A 17,565-nucleotide genomic window follows, 5' to 3' on the forward strand; every position below is an offset into this window, starting at 1 on the left:
TGTTTATTCGTCATTATGAGGGAGCGAGAGATGCAGTTAAGAAGGAATAGTGCATCGGAATGGAGATACTGGTACTCCAAAAGAATATCCTGTCGTTTCAATTGAAACGTTACTCGATTTTGATGGAGAAGCCATAGAGCCCATAGTATTTAGTAACGACGCAATTTCTGTGTTAATACGACAATGTGAGGGAGCGAGGGGATGCAGTAAAGAAGGAACAGTGGATCTGAAAGAATATACCCGTATCCCAAAAGAAAATCCGGTCGTTACCATAGAAACGTTACTTGATTTAGAAGGAGAAGTCATAGAACACATAGTATTTCATAGGGACGCCAATTCTGTGTTTATTCGTCATTACGAGGGAGCGAGAGATGCAGTTAAGAAGGAATAGTGCATCGGAAAGGAGATACTCGTACTCCAAAAGAAAACCCCGTCGTTTCAATAGAAACGTTACTCGATTTAGATGGAGAAGCCATAGAGCCCATAGTATTTCGTAGCGACGCAATTTCTGTGTTAATACGACAATGTGAGGGAGCGAGGGATGCAGTAAAGAAAGAATAGTGCATCAGAAACGATATACCCGTATCCCAAAAGAAAATCCTGTGGTTTCCATAGAAACGTTACTCGATTTAGATGGAGAAGTCATAGAACACATAGTATTTCGTAGCGACGCCATTTCTGTGTTTATTCGCCATTATGAGGGAGCGAGTGATGCAGTTAAGAAGGAATGGTGCATCGGAAAGGAGATACTCGTACTCCAAAAGAAAATCCTGTCGTTTCAATAGAAACGTTACTCGATTTAGATAGAGAAGCCATAGAGCCCATAGAATTTCGTAGCGACGCATTTTCTGTGTTAATACGACAATGTGAGGGAGCGAGGAATGCAATAAAGGAGGAATAGTGCATCTGAAAGGATGTACCCGTATCCCAAAAGAAAATCCTTTCGTTTCCATATAAACGTTAGTCGATTTAGAAGGAGAAGTCATAGAACCCATAGTATTTCATAGCGACGCCATTTCTGTGTTTATTCGTCATTATGAGGGAGCGAAGGATGCAGTTAAGAAGGAATAGTGCATCGGAAAGGAGATACTCGTACTCCAAAAGAAAATACTGTCGTTTCAATGGAAACGTTACTCGATTTAGATGGAGGAGCCATAGAGCCCATAGTATTTCGTAGCGACGCAATTTCTGTGTTTATTCGTCATTATGAGGGAGCGAGAGATGCAGTTAAGAAGGAATAGTGCATCGGAAAGGAGATACTCGTACTCCAAAAGAAAATCCTGTCGTTTCAACAGAAACGTTACTCGATTTAGATGGAGAAGGCATAGAGCCCATAGTATTTTGTAGGCACGCAATTTCTTTGTTAATACGACAATGTGAGGGAGCGAGAGTTGCAGTTAAGAAGGAATAGTGCATCGGAAAGGAGATACTCGTACTCCAAAAAAAATCCTGTCGTTTCAATAGAAACGTTACTCGATTTAGATGGAGAAGCCATAGAGCCCATAGTATTTCGTAGCGACGTAATTTCTGTGTTAATACGACAATGTGAGGGAGCGAGGGATGCAGTTAAGAAGGAATAGTGCATCTGAAAGGTTATACCTGTATCCCAAAAGAAAATCCTGTCGTTTCCATAGAAACGTTACTCGATTTAGAAGGAGAAGTCATAGAACCCATAGTATTTCATAGCGACGCCATTTCTGTGTTTATTCGTCATGATGAGGGAGCGAGAGATGCAGTTAAGAAGGAATAGTGCATCGTAAAGGAGCTACTCGTACTCCAAAAGAAAATCCTGTCGTTTCAACAGAAACGTTACTCGATTTAGATGGAGAAGCCATAGAACCCATAGTATTTTGTAGCGACGCAATTTCTGTGTCAATACGACAATGTCAGGGAGCAGGGGTTGCAGTAAAGAAGGAATAGTGCATCTGAAAGGATATACCCGTATCCCAAAAGAAAATCCTGTCGTTTCCATAGAAACGTTACTCAATTTAGAAGGAGAAGTCATAGAACCCATAGTATTTTATAGCAACGCCATTTCAGTGTTTATTCGCCATTATGAGGGAGCGAGAGATGCAGTTAAGAAGGAATAGTGCATCGGAAAGGAGATACTCGTACTCCAAAAAAAATCCTGTCGTTTCAATAGAAACGTTACTCGATTTAGATGGAGAAGCCATAGAGCCCATAGTATTTCGTAGCGACGCAATTTCTGTGTTAATACGGCAATGTGAGGGAGCGAGGGATACAGTAAACAACGAATAGTGCATCTGAAACGATATACCCGTATCCCAAAAGAAAATCCTGTCGTTTCCATAGAAACGTTACTCGATTTAGAAGGAGAAGTCATAGAACCCATAGTATTTCATAGCGACGCCATTTCTGTGTTTATTCGTCATTATGAGGGAGCGAGAGATGCAGTTAAGAAGGAATAGTGCATCGGAAAGGAGATACTCGTACTCCAAAAGATAATCCTGTCGTTTCAATAGAAACGTTACTCGATTTAGATGGAGGAGCCATAGAGCCCATAGTACTTCGTAACGACGCAATTTCTGTATTAATACGACAATGTGAGGGAGCGAGGGATGCAGTAAAGAAGGAATAGTGTATCTCAAAGGATATACCCGTATCCCAAAAGAAAATCCTGTCGTTTCCATAGAAACGTTACTCGATTTAGAAGGAGAAGTCATAGAACCCATAGTATTTCATAGCGACGCAATTTCTGTGTTTATTCGTCATTATGAGGGAGCGAGAGATGCAGTTAAGAAGGAATAGTGCATCGGAAAGGAGATACTCGTCCTCCAAAAGAAAATCCTGTCGTTTCAATAGAAACGTTACTCGATTTAGATGGAGAAGCCATAGAGCACATTGTATTTCGTGGCGACGCAATTTCTGTGTTAATACGACAATGTGAGGGAGCGAGGGATGCAGTAAAGCAGGAACAGTGCATCTGAAAGGATATACCCGTATCCCAAAAGAAAATCCTGTCGTTTCCATAGAAACGTTACTCGATTTGGAAGGAGAAGTAATAGAACTCATAGTATTTCATAGCGACGCCATTTCTGTGTTTATTCGTCATTATGAGGGAGCGAGAGATGCTGTTAAGAAGGAATAGTGCATCGGAACGGAGATACTCGTATTCCTAAAGAAAATCCTGTCGTTTCAATAGAAACGTTACTCGATTTAGATGGGGAAGCCATAGAGCCCATAGTATTTCGTAGCGACGCAATTTCTGTGTTAATACGACAATGTGAGGGAGCGAGGGATGCAGTAAAGAAGGAATAGTGCATCTGAAAGGTTATACCCGTATCCCAAAAGAAAATTCTGTCGTTTCCGTAGAAACGTTACTCGATTTAGAAGGAGAAGTCATAGAACCCATAGTGTTTCATAGCGACGCCATTTCTGTGTTTATTCGTCAGTATGAGGGAGCGAGAGATGCAGTTGAGAAGGAACAGTGCATCGGAATGGAGATACTGGTACTCCAAAAGAAAATCCTGTCGTTTCAATAGAAACGTTACTCGTATTAGATGGAGAATCCATAGAGCCCATAATATTTCGTAGCGACGTAATTTCTGTGTTAATACGACAATGTGAGGGAGCGAGTCATGCAGTAAAGAAGGAATAGTGCATCTGAAAGGATATACCCTTATCCCAAAAGAAAATCCTGTCGTTTCCATAGAAACGTTACTCGATTTAGAAGGAGAAGTCATAGAACCCATAGTATATCATAGCGACGCCATTTCTGTGTTTATTCGTCATTATGAGGGAGCGAGAGATACAGTTAAGAAGGAATAGTGCATAGGAAAGGAGATACTCGTACTCCAAAAGAAAATCCTGTCGTTTCAATAGAAACGTTACTCGATTTAGATGGAGGAGCCATAGAGCCCATAGTACTTCGTAGCGACGCAATTTCTGTGTTAATACGACAATGTGAGGGAGCGAGGGATGCAGTAAAGAAGGAATAGTGCATCTGAAAGGGTATACCCGTATCCCAAAAGAAAATCCTGTCGTTTCCATAGAAACGTTACTCGATTTAGAAGGAGAAGTCATAGAACCCATAGTGTTTCATAGCGACGCCATTTCTGTGTTTATTCGTCATTATGAGGGAGCGAGAGATGCAGTTAAGAAGGAATAGTGCATCGGAAAGGAGATACTGGTACTCCTAAAGAAAATCCTGTCGTTTCAATAGAGAAGTTACTCGATTTAGATGGAGAAGCCATAGAGCACATTGTAATTCGTGGCGACGCAATTTCTGTGTTGATACGACAATGTGAGGGAGCGAGGGATGCAGTAAAGAAGGAATAGGGCATCTGAAAGGATATACCCGTATCCCAAAAGAAAATCCTGTCGTTTCCGTAGAAACGTTACTCGATTTAGAAGGAGAAGTAGTAGAACTCATAGTATTTCATAGCGACGCCATTTCTGTGTTTATTCGTCATTATGAGGGAGCGAGAGATGCTGTTAAGAAGGAATAGTGCATCGGAAAGGAGATACTCGTACTCCAAAAGAAAATCCTGTCGTTTCAATATAAACGTTACTCGATTTTGATGGAGAAGCCATAGAGCCCATAGTATTTCGTAGCGACGCAATTTCTGTGTTAATACGACAATGTGAGGGAGCGAGGGATGCAGTAAAGAAGGAATAGTGCATATGAAAGGTTATACCCGTATCCCAAAAGAAAATCCTGTCGTTTCCATAGAAACGTTACTCGATTTAGAAGGAGAAGTCATAGAACCCATAGTGTTTCATAGCGACGCCATTTCTGTGTTTATTCGTCATTATGAGGGAGCGAGAGATGCAGTTAAGAAGGAATAGTGCATCGGAATGGAGATACTGGTACTCCAAAAGAAAATCCTGTCGTTTCAATAGAAACGTTACTCGATTTTGATGGAGATCCCATAGAGCCCATAGTATTTCGTAACGACGCAATTTCTGTGTTAATACGACAATGTGAGGGAGCGAGGGATGCAGTAAAGAAGGAATAGCGGATCTGAAAGAATATACCCGTATCCCAAAAGAAAATCCTGTCGTTTCCATAGAAACGTTACTCGATTCAGAAGGAGAAGTCATAGAACCCATAGTATTTCATAGCGACGCCAATTCTGTGTTTATTCGTCATTATGAGGGAGCGAGAGATGCAGTTAAGAAGGAATAGTGCATCGGAAAGGAGATACTCGTACTCCAAAAGAAAACCCTGTCGCTTCAATAGCAACGTTACTCGATTTAGATGGAGAAGCCATAGAGCAAATAGTATTTCGTAGCGACGCAATTTCTGTGTTAATACGACAATGTGAGGGAGCGAGGGATGCAGTAAAGAAAGAATAGTGCATCAGAAACGATATACCAGTATCCCAAAAGAAAATCCTGTCGTTTCCATAGAAACGTTACTCCATTTAGATGGAGAAGTTATTGAACACATAGTATTTCGTAGCGACGCCATTTCTGTGTTTATTTGTCATTATAAGGGAGCGAGAGATGCAGTTAAGAAGGAATGGTGCATCGGAAAGGAGATACTCGTACTCCAAAAGAAAATCCTGTCGTTTCAATAGAAATGTTATTCGATTTAGATGGAGGAGCCATAGAGCCCATAGTATTTCGTAGCGACGCAATTTCTGTGTTAATACGGCAATGTGTGGGAGCGAGGGATGCAGTAAAGAAGGAATAGTGTATCTGAAAGGATATACCCGTATCCCAAAAGAAAATCCTGTCGTTTCCATAGAAACGTTACTTGATTTAGAAGGAGTAGTCATAGAACCCATAGTATTTAATAGCGACGCCATTTCTGTGTTTATTCGTCATTATGAGGGAGCGAGAAATGCAGTTAAGAAGGAATAGTGCATCGGAAAGGAGATACTCGTCTCCAAAAGAAAATCCTCTCGTTTCAACAGAAACGTTACTCGATTTAGATGGAGAAGCCATAGAGCCCATAGTATTTCGTAGCGACGCAATTTCTGTGTTAATACGACAATGTGAGGGAGCGAGGGATGCAGTAAAGAAGGAATAGTGCATATGAAAGGTTATACCCGTATCCCAAAAGAAAATCCTGTCGTTTCCATAGAAACGTTACTCGATTTAGAAGGAGAAGTCATAGAACCCATAGTGTTTCATAGCGACGCCATTTCTGTGTTTATTCGTCATTATGAGGGAGCGAGAGATGCAGTTAAGAAGGAATAGTGCATCGGAATGGAGATACTGGTACTCCAAAAGAAAATCCTGTCGTTTCAATAGAAACGTTACTCGATTTTGATGGAGATCCCATAGAGCCCATAGTATTTCGTAACGACGCAATTTCTGTGTTAATACGACAATGTGAGGGAGCGAGGGATGCAGTAAAGAAGGAATAGCGGATCTGAAAGAATATACCCGTATCCCAAAAGAAAATCCTGTCGTTTCCATAGAAACGTTACTCGATTCAGAAGGAGAAGTCATAGAACCCATAGTATTTCATAGCGACGCCAATTCTGTGTTTATTCGTCATTATGAGGGAGCGAGAGATGCAGTTAAGAAGGAATAGTGCATCGGAAAGGAGATACTCGTACTCCAAAAGAAAACCCTGTCGCTTCAATAGAAACGTTACTCGATTTAGATGGAGAAGCCATAGAGCAAATAGTATTTCGTAGCGACGCAATTTCTGTGTTAATACGACAATGTGAGGGAGCGAGGGATGCAGTAAAGAAAGAATAGTGCATCAGAAACGATATACCAGTATCCCAAAAGAAAATCCTGTCGTTTCCATAGAAACGTTACTCGATTTAGATGGAGAAGTTATTGAACACATAGTATTTCGTAGCGACGACATTTCTGTGTTTATTCGTCATTATAAGGGAGCGAGAGATGCAGTTAAGAAGGAATGGTGCATCGGAAAGGAGATACTCGTACTCCAAAAGAAAATCCTGTCGTTTCCATAGAAACGTTACTCGATTTAGATGGAGAAGCCATAGAGCCCATAGTATTTCGTCGAGACGCAATTTCTGTGGTAATATGACAATGTGAGGGAGCGAGGGATGCAGTAAAGAAAGAATAGTGCATCAGAAAGGATATACCAGTATTCCAAAAGAAAATCCTGTCGTTTCCATAGAAACGTTACTCGATTTAGATGGAGAAGTCATAGAACCCATAGTATTTCGTAGCGACGCCATTCTGTGTTTATTCGCCATTATGAGGGAGCGAGAGATGCAGTTAAGAAGGAATAGTGCATCGGAAAGGAGATACTCGTACTCCAAAAAAAATACTGTCGTTTCAATAGAAACGTTACTCGTTTTAGATAGAGAAGCCATAGAGCCCATAGTATTTCGTAGCGACGCAATTTCTGTGTTAATACGACAATGTGAGGGAGCGAGGAATGCAATAAAGGAGGAATAGTGCATCTGAAAGGATATACCCGTATCCCAAAAGAAAATCCTTTCGTTTCCATAGAAACGTTACTCGATTTAGAAGGAGAAGTCATAGAACCCATAGTATTTCATAGCGACGCCATTTCTGTGTTTATTCGTCATTATGAGGGAGCGAAGGATGCAGTTAAGAAGGAATAGTGCATCGGAAAGGAGATACTCGTACTCCAAAAGAAAATCCTGTCGTTTCAATAGAAACGTTACTCGATTTAGATGGAGGAGCCATAGAGCCCATAGTATTTCGTAGCGACGCAATTTCTGTGTTTATTCGTCATTAGGAGGGAGCGAGAGATGCAGTTAAGAAGGAATAGTGCATCGGAAAGGAGATACTCGTACTCCAAAAGAAAATCCTGTCGTTTCAACAGAAACGTTACTCGATTTAGATGGAGAAGCCATAGAGCCCATAGTATTTTGTAGCGACGCAATTTCTTTGTTAATACGACAATGTGAGGGAGCGAGGGATGCAGTAAAGAAGGAATAGTGCATCTGAAAGGATATACCCGTATCCCAAAAGAAAATCCTGTCGTTTCCATAGAAACGTTACTCGATTTAGAAGGAGAAGTCATAGAACCCATAGTATTTCATAGCAACGCCATTTCTGTCTTTATTCGCCATTATGAGGGAGCGAGAGATGCAGTTGAGAAGGAAGAGTGCATCGGAAAGGAGATACTAGTACTCCAAAAGAAAATCCTGTCGTTTCAATAGAAACGTTACTCGATTTAGATGGAGAAGCCATAGAGCCCATAGTATTTCGTAGCTACGCAATTTCTGTGTTAATACGACAATGTGAGGGAGCGAGGGATGCAGTAAAGAAGGAATAGTGTATCTGAAGGGATATACCCGTATCCCAGAAAAAATCCTGTCGTTTCCATAGAAACGTTACTCGATTTAGAAGGAGAAGTCATAGAGATCATAGTATTTCATAGCGACGCCAATTATGTGTTTATTCGTCATTATGAGGGAGCGAGAGATGCAGTTATGAAGGAATAGTGCACCGGAAAGGAGATACTCGTACTCCAAAAGGAAACCCTGTCGTTTCAATAGAAACGTTACTCGATTTAGATGGAGAAGCCATAGAGCCCATAGTATTTCGTAGCGACGCAATTTCTGTGTTAATACGACAATGTGAGGGAGCGAGGGATGCAGTAAAGAAAGAATAGTGCATCAGAAAGGATATACCCGTATTCCAAAAGAAAATCCTGTCGTTTCCATAGAAACGTTACTCGATTTAGATGGAGAAGTCATAGAACCCATAGTATTTCGTAGCGACGCCATTCTGTGTTTATTCGCCATTATGAGGGAGCGAGAGATGCAGTTAAGAAGGAATAGTGCATCGGAAAGGAGATACTCGTACTCCAAAAGAAAATCCTGTCGTTTCAACAGAAACGTTACTCGATTTAGATGGAGAAGCCATAGAGCCCATAGTATTTCGTAGCGACGCAATTTCTGTGTTAATACGACAATGTGAGGGAGCGAGGAATGCAATAAAGGAGGAATAGTGCATCTGAAAGGATATACCCGTATCCCAAAAGAAAATCCTTTCGTTTCCATAGAAACGTTACTCGATTTAGAACGAGAAGTCATAGAACCCATAGTATTTCATAGCGACGCCATTTCTGTGTTTATTCGTCATTATGAGGGAGCGAAGGATGCAGTTAAGAAGGAATAGTGCATCGGAAAGGAGATACTCGTACCCCAAAAGAAAATCCTGTCGTTTCAATAGAAACGTTACTCGATTTAGAAGGAGAAGTCATAGAACCCATAGTATTTCATAGCGACGCCATTTCTGTGTTTATTCGTCATTATGAGGGAGCGAGAGATGCAGTTAAGAAGGAATAGTGCATCGTAAAGGAGCTACTCGTACTCCAAAAGAAAATCCTGTCGTTTCAACAGAAACGTTACTCGATTTAGATGGAGAAGCCATAGAGCCCATAGTATTTTGTAGCGACGCAATTTCTGTGTTAATACGACAATGTCAGGGAGCAGGGGTTGCAATAAAGAAGGAATAGTGCATCTGAAAGAATATACCCGTATCCCAAAAGAAATTCCTGTCGTTTCCATAGAAACGTTACTCGATTTAGAAGGAGAAGTCATAGAACCCATAGTATTTCATAGCAACGCCATTTCTGTGTTTATTCGCCATTATGAGGGAGTGAGAGATGCAGTTAAGAAGGAATAGTGCATCGGAAAGGAGATACTCGTCCTCCAAAAGAAAATCCTGTCGTTTCAATAGAAACGTTACTCGTTTTAGATGGAGAAGCCATAGAGCCCATAGTATTTCGTAGCGACGCAATTTCTGTGTTAATACGACAATGTGAGGGAGCGAGGGATACAGTAAACAACGAATAGTGCATCTGAAAGGATATACCCGTATCCCAAAAGAAAATCCTGTCGTTTCCATAGAAACGTTACTCGATTTAGAAGGAGAAGTCATAGAACACATAGTATTTCATAGCGACGCCATTTCTGTGTTTATTCGTCATTATGAGGGAGCGAGAGATGCAGTTAAGAAGGAATAGTGCATCGGAAAGGAGATACTCGTACTCCAAAAGATAATCCTGTCGTTTCAATAGAAACGTTACTCGATTTAGATGGAGGAGCCATAGAGCCCATAGTACTTCGTAGCGACGCAATTTCTGTATTAATACGACAACGTGAGGGAGCGAGGGATGCAGTAAAGAAGGAATAGTGCATCTGAAAGGATATACCCGTATCCCAAAAGAAAATCCTGTCGTTTCCATAGAAACGTTACTCGATTTGGAAGGAGAAGTAATAGAACTCATAGTATTTCATAGCGACGCCATTTCTGTGTTTATTCGTCATTATGAGGGAGCGAGAGATGCTGTTAAGAAGGAATAGTGCATCGGAAAGGAGATACTCGTATTCCAAAAGAAAATCCTGTCGTTTCAATAGAAACGTTACTCGATTTAAATGGGGAAGCCATAGAGCCCATAGTATTTCGTAGCGACGCAATTTCTGTGTTAATACGACAATGTGAGGGAGCGAGAGATGCAGTAAAGAAGGAATAGTGCATCTGAAAGGTTATACCCGTATCCCAAAAGAAAATCCTGTCGTTTCCGTAGAAACGTTACTCGATTTAGAAGGAGAAGTCATAGAACCCATAGTGTTTCATAGCGACGCCATTTCTGTGTTTATTCGTCAGTATGAGGGAGCGAGAGATGCAGTTGAGAAGGAATAGTGCATCGGAATGGAGATACTGGTACTCCAAAAGAAAATCCTGTCGTTTCAATAGAGAAGTTACTCGATTTAGATGGAGAAGCCATAGAGTACATTGTAATTCGTGGCGACGCAATTTCTGTGTTAATACGACAATGTGAGGGAGCGAGGGATGCAGTAAAGAAGGAATAGTGCATCTGAAAGGATATACCCGTATCCCAAAAGAAAATCCTGTCGTTTCCATAGAAACGTTATTCGATTTAGAAGGAGAAGTAGTAGAACTCATAGTATTTCATAGCGACGCCATTTATGTGTTTATTCGTCATTATGAGGGAGCGAGAGATGCTGTTAAGAAGGAATAGTGCATCAGAAAGGAGCTACTCGTACTCCAAAAGAAAATCCTGTCATTTCAATATAAACGTTACTCGATTTAGATGGAGAAGCCATAGAGCCCATAGTACTTCGTAGCGATGCAATTTCTGTGTTAATACGACAATGTGAGGGAGCGAGGGATGCAGTAAAGAAGGAATAGTGCATCTGAAAGGTTATACCCGTATCCCAAAAGAAAATCCTGTCGTTTCCATAGAAACGTTACTCGATTTAGAAGGAGAAGTCATAGAACCCATAGTGTTTCATAGCGACGCCATTTCTGTGTTTATTCGTCATTATGAGGGAGCGAGAGAAGCAGTTAAGAAGGAATAGTGCATCGGAATGGAGATACTGGTACTCCAAAAGAAAATCCTGTCGTTTCAATAGAAACGTTACTCGATTTTGATGGAGATCCCATAGAGCCCATAGTATTTCGTAACGACGCAATTTCTGTGTTAATACGACAATGTGAGGGAGCGAGGGATGCAGTAAAGAAGGAATAGCGGATCTGAAAGAATATACCCGTATCCCAAAAGAAAATCCTGTCGTTTCCATAGAAACGTTACTCGATTTAGATGGAGGAGCCATAGAGCCCATAGTATTTCGTAGCGACGCAATTTCTGTGTTTATTCGTCATTATGAGGGAGCGAGAGATGCAGTTAAGAAGGAATAGTGCATCGGAAAGGAGATACTCGTACTCCAAAAGAAAATCCTGTCGTTTCAACAGAAACGTTGCTCGATTTAGATGGAGAGGCCATAGAGACCATAGTATTTTGTAGGGACGCAATTTCTTTGTTAATACGACAATGTGAGCGAGCGAGGGATGCAGTGATGAAGGAAAAGTGCATCTGAAAGGATATACCCGTCACCCAAAAGAAAATCCTGTCGTTTCAATAGAAACGTTACTCGATTTAGAAAGAGAAGTCATAGAACCCATAGTATTTCATAGCAACGCCATTTCTGTCTTTATTCACCATTATGAGGGAGCGAGAGTAGCAGTTAGGAAGGAATAGTGCATCGGAAAGGAGATACTCGTACTCCAAAAAAAATCCTGTCGTTTCAATAGAAACGTTCCTCGATTTAGATGGAGATGCCATAGAGCCCATAGTATTTCGTAGCGACGTAATTTCTGTGTTAATACGACAATGTGAGGGAGCGAGGGATGCAGTAAAGAAGGAATAGTGCATCTGAAAGGATATACTCGTATCCCAAAAGAAAATCCTGTCGTTTCCTTAGAAACGTTACTCGATTTGGAAGTAGAAGTCATAGAACTCATAGTATTTCATAGCGACGCCATTTCTGTGTTTATTCGTCATTATGAGGGAGCGAGAGATGCAGTTAAGAAGGAATAGTGCATCGTAAAGGAGCTACTCGTACTCCAAAAGAAAATCCTGTCGTTTCAACAGAAACGTTACTCGATTTAGATGGAGAAGCCATAGAGCCCATAGTATTTTGTAGCGACGCAATTTCTGTGTTAATACGACAATGTCAGGGAGCAGGGGTTGCAGTAAAGAAGGAATAGTGCATCTGAAAGACTATACCCGTATCCCAAAAGAAAATCCTGTCGTTTCCATAGAAACGTTACTCGATTTAGAAGGAGAAGTCATAGAACCCATAGTATTTCATAGCAACGCCATTTCTGTGTTTATTCGCCATTATGAGGGAGCGAGAGATGCAGTTAAGAAGGAATAGTGCATCGGAAAGGAGATACTGGTACTCCAAAAAAAATCCTGTCGTTTCAATAGAAACGTTACTCGTTTTAGATGGAGAAGCCATAGAGCCCATAGTATTTCGTAGCGACGCAATTTCTGTGTTAATAAGACAATGTAAGGGAGCGAGGGATATAGTAAACAACGAATAGTGCATCTGAAAGGATATACCCGTATCCCAAAAGAAAATCCTGTCGTTTCCATAGAAACGTTACTCGATTTAGAAGGAGAAGTCATAGAACCCATAGTATTTCATAGCGACGCCATTTCTGTGTTTATTCGTCATTATGAGGGAGCGAGAGATGCAGTTAAGAAGGAATAGTGCATCGGAAAGGAGATACTCGTACTCCAAAAGATAATCCTGTCGTTTCAATAGAAACGTTACTCGATTTAGCTGGAGGAGCCATAGAGCTCATAGTACTTCGTAGCGACGCAATTTCTGTATTAATACGACAATGTGAGGCAGCGAGGGATGCAGTAAAGAAGGAATAGTGTATCTGAAAGGATATACCCTTATCCCAAAAGAAAATCCTGTCGTTTCCATTGAAACATTACTCGATTTAGAAGGAGAAGTCATAGAACCCATAGTATTTCATAGCGACGCCATTTCTGTGTTTATTCGTCATTATGAGGGAGCGAGAGATGCAGTTAAGAAGGAATAGTGCATCGTAAAGGAGCTACTCGTAATCCAAAAGAAAATACTGTCGTTTCAACAGAAACGTTACTCGATTTAGATGGAGAAACCATAGAGCGCATAGTATTTAGTAGCGACGCAATTTCTGTGTTAATACGACAATGTCAGGGAGCGGGGGTTGCAGTAAAGAAGCAATAGTGCATCTGAAAGGATATACCCGTATCCCAAAAGAAAATCCTGTCGTTTCCATAGAAACGTTACTCGATTTAGAAGGAGAAGTCATAGAACCCATAGTATATCATAGCGACGCCATTTCTGTGTTTATTCGTCATTATGAGGGAGCGAGAGATACAGTTAAGAAGGAATAGTGCATCGGAAAGGAGATACTCGTACTCCAAAAGAAAATCCTGTCGTTTCAATAGAAACGTTACTCGATTTAGATGGAGGACCCATAGAGCCCATAGTACTTCGTAGCGACGCAATTTCTGTGTTAATACGACAATGTGAGGGAGCGACGGATGCAGTAAAGAAGGAATAGTGCATCTGAAAGGATATACCCGTATCCCAAAAGAAAATCCTGTCGTTTCCTTAGAAACGTTACTCGATTTGGAAGTAGAAGTCATAGAACTCATAGTATTTCATAGCGACGCCATTTCTGTGTTTATTCGTCATTATGAGGGAGCGAGAGATGCAGTTAAGAAGGAATAGTGCATCGTAAAGGAGCTACTCGTACTCCAAAAGAAAATCCTGTCGTTTCAACAGAAACGTTACTCGATTTAGATGGAGAAGCCATAGAGCCCATAGTATTTTGTAGCGACGCAATTTCTGTGTTAATACGACAATGTCAGGGAGCAGGGGTTGCAGTAAAGAAGGAATAGTGCATCTGAAAGACTATACCCGTATCCCAAAAGAAAATCCTGTCGTTTCCATAGAAACGTTACTCGATTTAGAAGGAGAAGTCATAGAACCCATAGTATTTCATAGCAACGCCATTTCTGTGTTTATTCGCCATTATGAGGGAGCGAGAGATGCAGTTAAGAAGGAATAGTGCATCGGAAAGGAGATACTGGTACTCCAAAAAAAATCCTGTCGTTTCAATAGAAACGTTACTCGTTTTAGATGGAGAAGCCATAGAGCCCATAGTATTTCGTAGCGACGCAATTTCTGTGTTAATAAGACAATGTAAGGGAGCGAGGGATATAGTAAACAACGAATAGTGCATCTGAAAGGATATACCCGTATCCCAAAAGAAAATCCTGTCGTTTCCATAGAAACGTTACTCGATTTAGAAGGAGAAGTCATAGAACCCATAGTATTTCATAGCGACGCCATTTCTGTGTTTATTCGTCATTATGAGGGAGCGAGAGATGCAGTTAAGAAGGAATAGTGCATCGGAAAGGAGATACTCGTACTCCAAAAGATAATCCTGTCGTTTCAATAGAAACGTTACTCGATTTAGCTGGAGGAGCCATAGAGCTCATAGTACTTCGTAGCGACGCAATTTCTGTATTAATACGACAATGTGAGGCAGCGAGGGATGCAGTAAAGAAGGAATAGTGTATCTGAAAGGATATACCCTTATCCCAAAAGAAAATCCTGTCGTTTCCATTGAAACATTACTCGATTTAGAAGGAGAAGTCATAGAACCCATAGTATTTCATAGCGACGCCATTTCTGTGTTTATTCGTCATTATGAGGGAGCGAGAGATGCAGTTAAGAAGGAATAGTGCATCGTAAAGGAGCTACTCGTAATCCAAAAGAAAATACTGTCGTTTCAACAGAAACGTTACTCGATTTAGATGGAGAAACCATAGAGCGCATAGTATTTAGTAGCGACGCAATTTCTGTGTTAATACGACAATGTCAGGGAGCGGGGGTTGCAGTAAAGAAGCAATAGTGCATCTGAAAGGATATACCCGTATCCCAAAAGAAAATCCTGTCGTTTCCATAGAAACGTTACTCGATTTAGAAGGAGAAGTCATAGAACCCATAGTATATCATAGCGACGCCATTTCTGTGTTTATTCGTCATTATGAGGGAGCGAGAGATACAGTTAAGAAGGAATAGTGCATCGGAAAGGAGATACTCGTACTCCAAAAGAAAATCCTGTCGTTTCAATAGAAACGTTACTCGATTTAGATGGAGGACCCATAGAGCCCATAGTACTTCGTAGCGACGCAATTTCTGTGTTAATACGACAATGTGAGGGAGCGACGGATGCAGTAAAGAAGGAATAGTGCATCTGAAAGGATATACCCGTATCCCAAAAGAAAATCCTGTCGTTTCCATAGAAACGTTTATCGATTTAGAAGGAGAAGTCATAGAACCCATAGTGTTTCATAGCGACGCCACTTCTGTGTTTATTCGTCATTATGATTGAGCGAGAGATGCAGTTAAGAAGGAATAGTGCATCGGAAAGGAGATACTGGTACTCCTAAAGAAAATCCTGTTGTTTCAATAGAGAAGTTACTCGATTTAGATGGAGAAGCCATAGAGTACATTGTAATTCGTGGCGACGCAATTTCTGTGTTAATACGACAATGTGAGGGAGCGAGGGATGCAGTAAAGAAGGAATAGTGCATCTGAAAGGATATACCCGTATCCCAAAAGAAAATCCTGTCGTTTCCATAGAAACGTTACTCGATTTAGAAGGAGAAGTAGTAGAACTCATAGTATTTCATAGCGACGCAATTTCTGTGTTTATTCGTCATTATGATGGAGCGAGAGATGCTGTTAAGAAGGAATAGTGCATCGGAAAGGAGATACTCGTACTCCAAAAGAAAATCCTGTCGTTTCAATATAAACGTTACTCGATTTAGATGGAGAAGCCATAGAGCCCATAGTATTTCGTAGCGACGCAATTTCTGTGTTAATACGACAATGTGAGGGAGCGAGGGATGCAGTAAAGAAGGAATAGTGCATCTGAAAGGTTATACCCGTATCCCAAAAGAAAATCCTGTCGTTTCCATAGAAACGTTACTCGATTTAGAAGGAGAAGTCATAGAACCCATAGTGTTTCATAGCGACGCCATTTCTGTGTTTATTCGTCATTATGAGGGAGCGAGAGATGCTGTTAAGAAGGAATAGTGCATGGGAATGGAGATACTGGTACTCCAAAAGAAAATCCTGTTTTTTCAATAGAAACGTTACTCGATTTTGATGGAGATCCCATAGAGCCCATAGTATTTCGTGACGACGCAATTTCTGTGTTAATACGACAATGTGAGGGAGCGAGGAATGCAGTAAAGAAGGAATAGCGGATCTGAAAGAATATACCCGTATCCCAAAAGAAAATCCTGTCGTTTCCATAGAAACGTTACTCGATTTAGAAGGAGAGGTCATAGAACCCATAGTGTTTCATAGCGACGCCATTTCTGTGTTTATTCGTCATTATGAGGGAGCGAGAGATGCAGTTAAGAAGGATTAGTGCAACGGAATGGAGATACTGGTACTCCAAAAGAATATCCTGTCGTTTCAATTGAAACGTTACTCGATTTTGATGGAGAAGCCATAGAGCCCATAGTATTTAGTAACGGCGCAATTTCTGTGTTAATACGACAATGTGAGGGAGCGAGGGGATGCAGTAAAGAAGGAACAGTGGATCTGAAAGATTATACCCGTATCCCAAAAGAAAATCCTGTCGTTACCATAGAAACGATACTTGATTTAGAAGGAGAAGTCATAGAACACATAGTATTTCATAGGGACGCCAATTCTGTGTTTATTCGTCATTACGAGGGAGCGAGAGATGCAGTTAAGAAGGAATAGTGCATCGGAAAGGAGATACTCGTACTCCAAAAGAAAACCCCGTCTTTTCAATAGAAACGTTACTCGATTTAGATGGAGAAGCCATAGAGCCCATAGTATTTCGTAGCGACGCAATTTCTGTGTTAATACGACAATGTGAGGGAGCGAGGGATGCAGTAAAGAAAGAATAGTGCATCAGAAACGATATACCCGTATCCCAAAAGAAAATCCTGTCGTTTCCATAGAAACGTTACTCGATTTAGATGGAGAAGTCATAGAACACATAGTATTTCGTAGCGACGCCATTTCTGTGTTTATTCGCCATTATGAGGGAGCGAGAGATGCAGTTAAGAAGGAATGGTGCATCGGAAAGGAGATACTCGTACTCCAAAAGAAAATCCTGTCGTTTCAATAGAAACGTTACTCGATTTAGAGAGAGAAGCCATAGAGCCCATAGAATTTCGTAGCGACGCAATTTCTGTGTTAATACGACAATGTGAGGGAGCGAGGAATGCAATAAAGGAGGAATAGTGCATCTGAAAGG

Source organism: Schistocerca serialis, chromosome 1 (assembly GCF_023864345.2).
Source record: "Schistocerca serialis cubense isolate TAMUIC-IGC-003099 chromosome 1, iqSchSeri2.2, whole genome shotgun sequence".
Lineage (NCBI taxonomy): Eukaryota > Metazoa > Arthropoda > Insecta > Orthoptera > Acrididae > Schistocerca > Schistocerca serialis.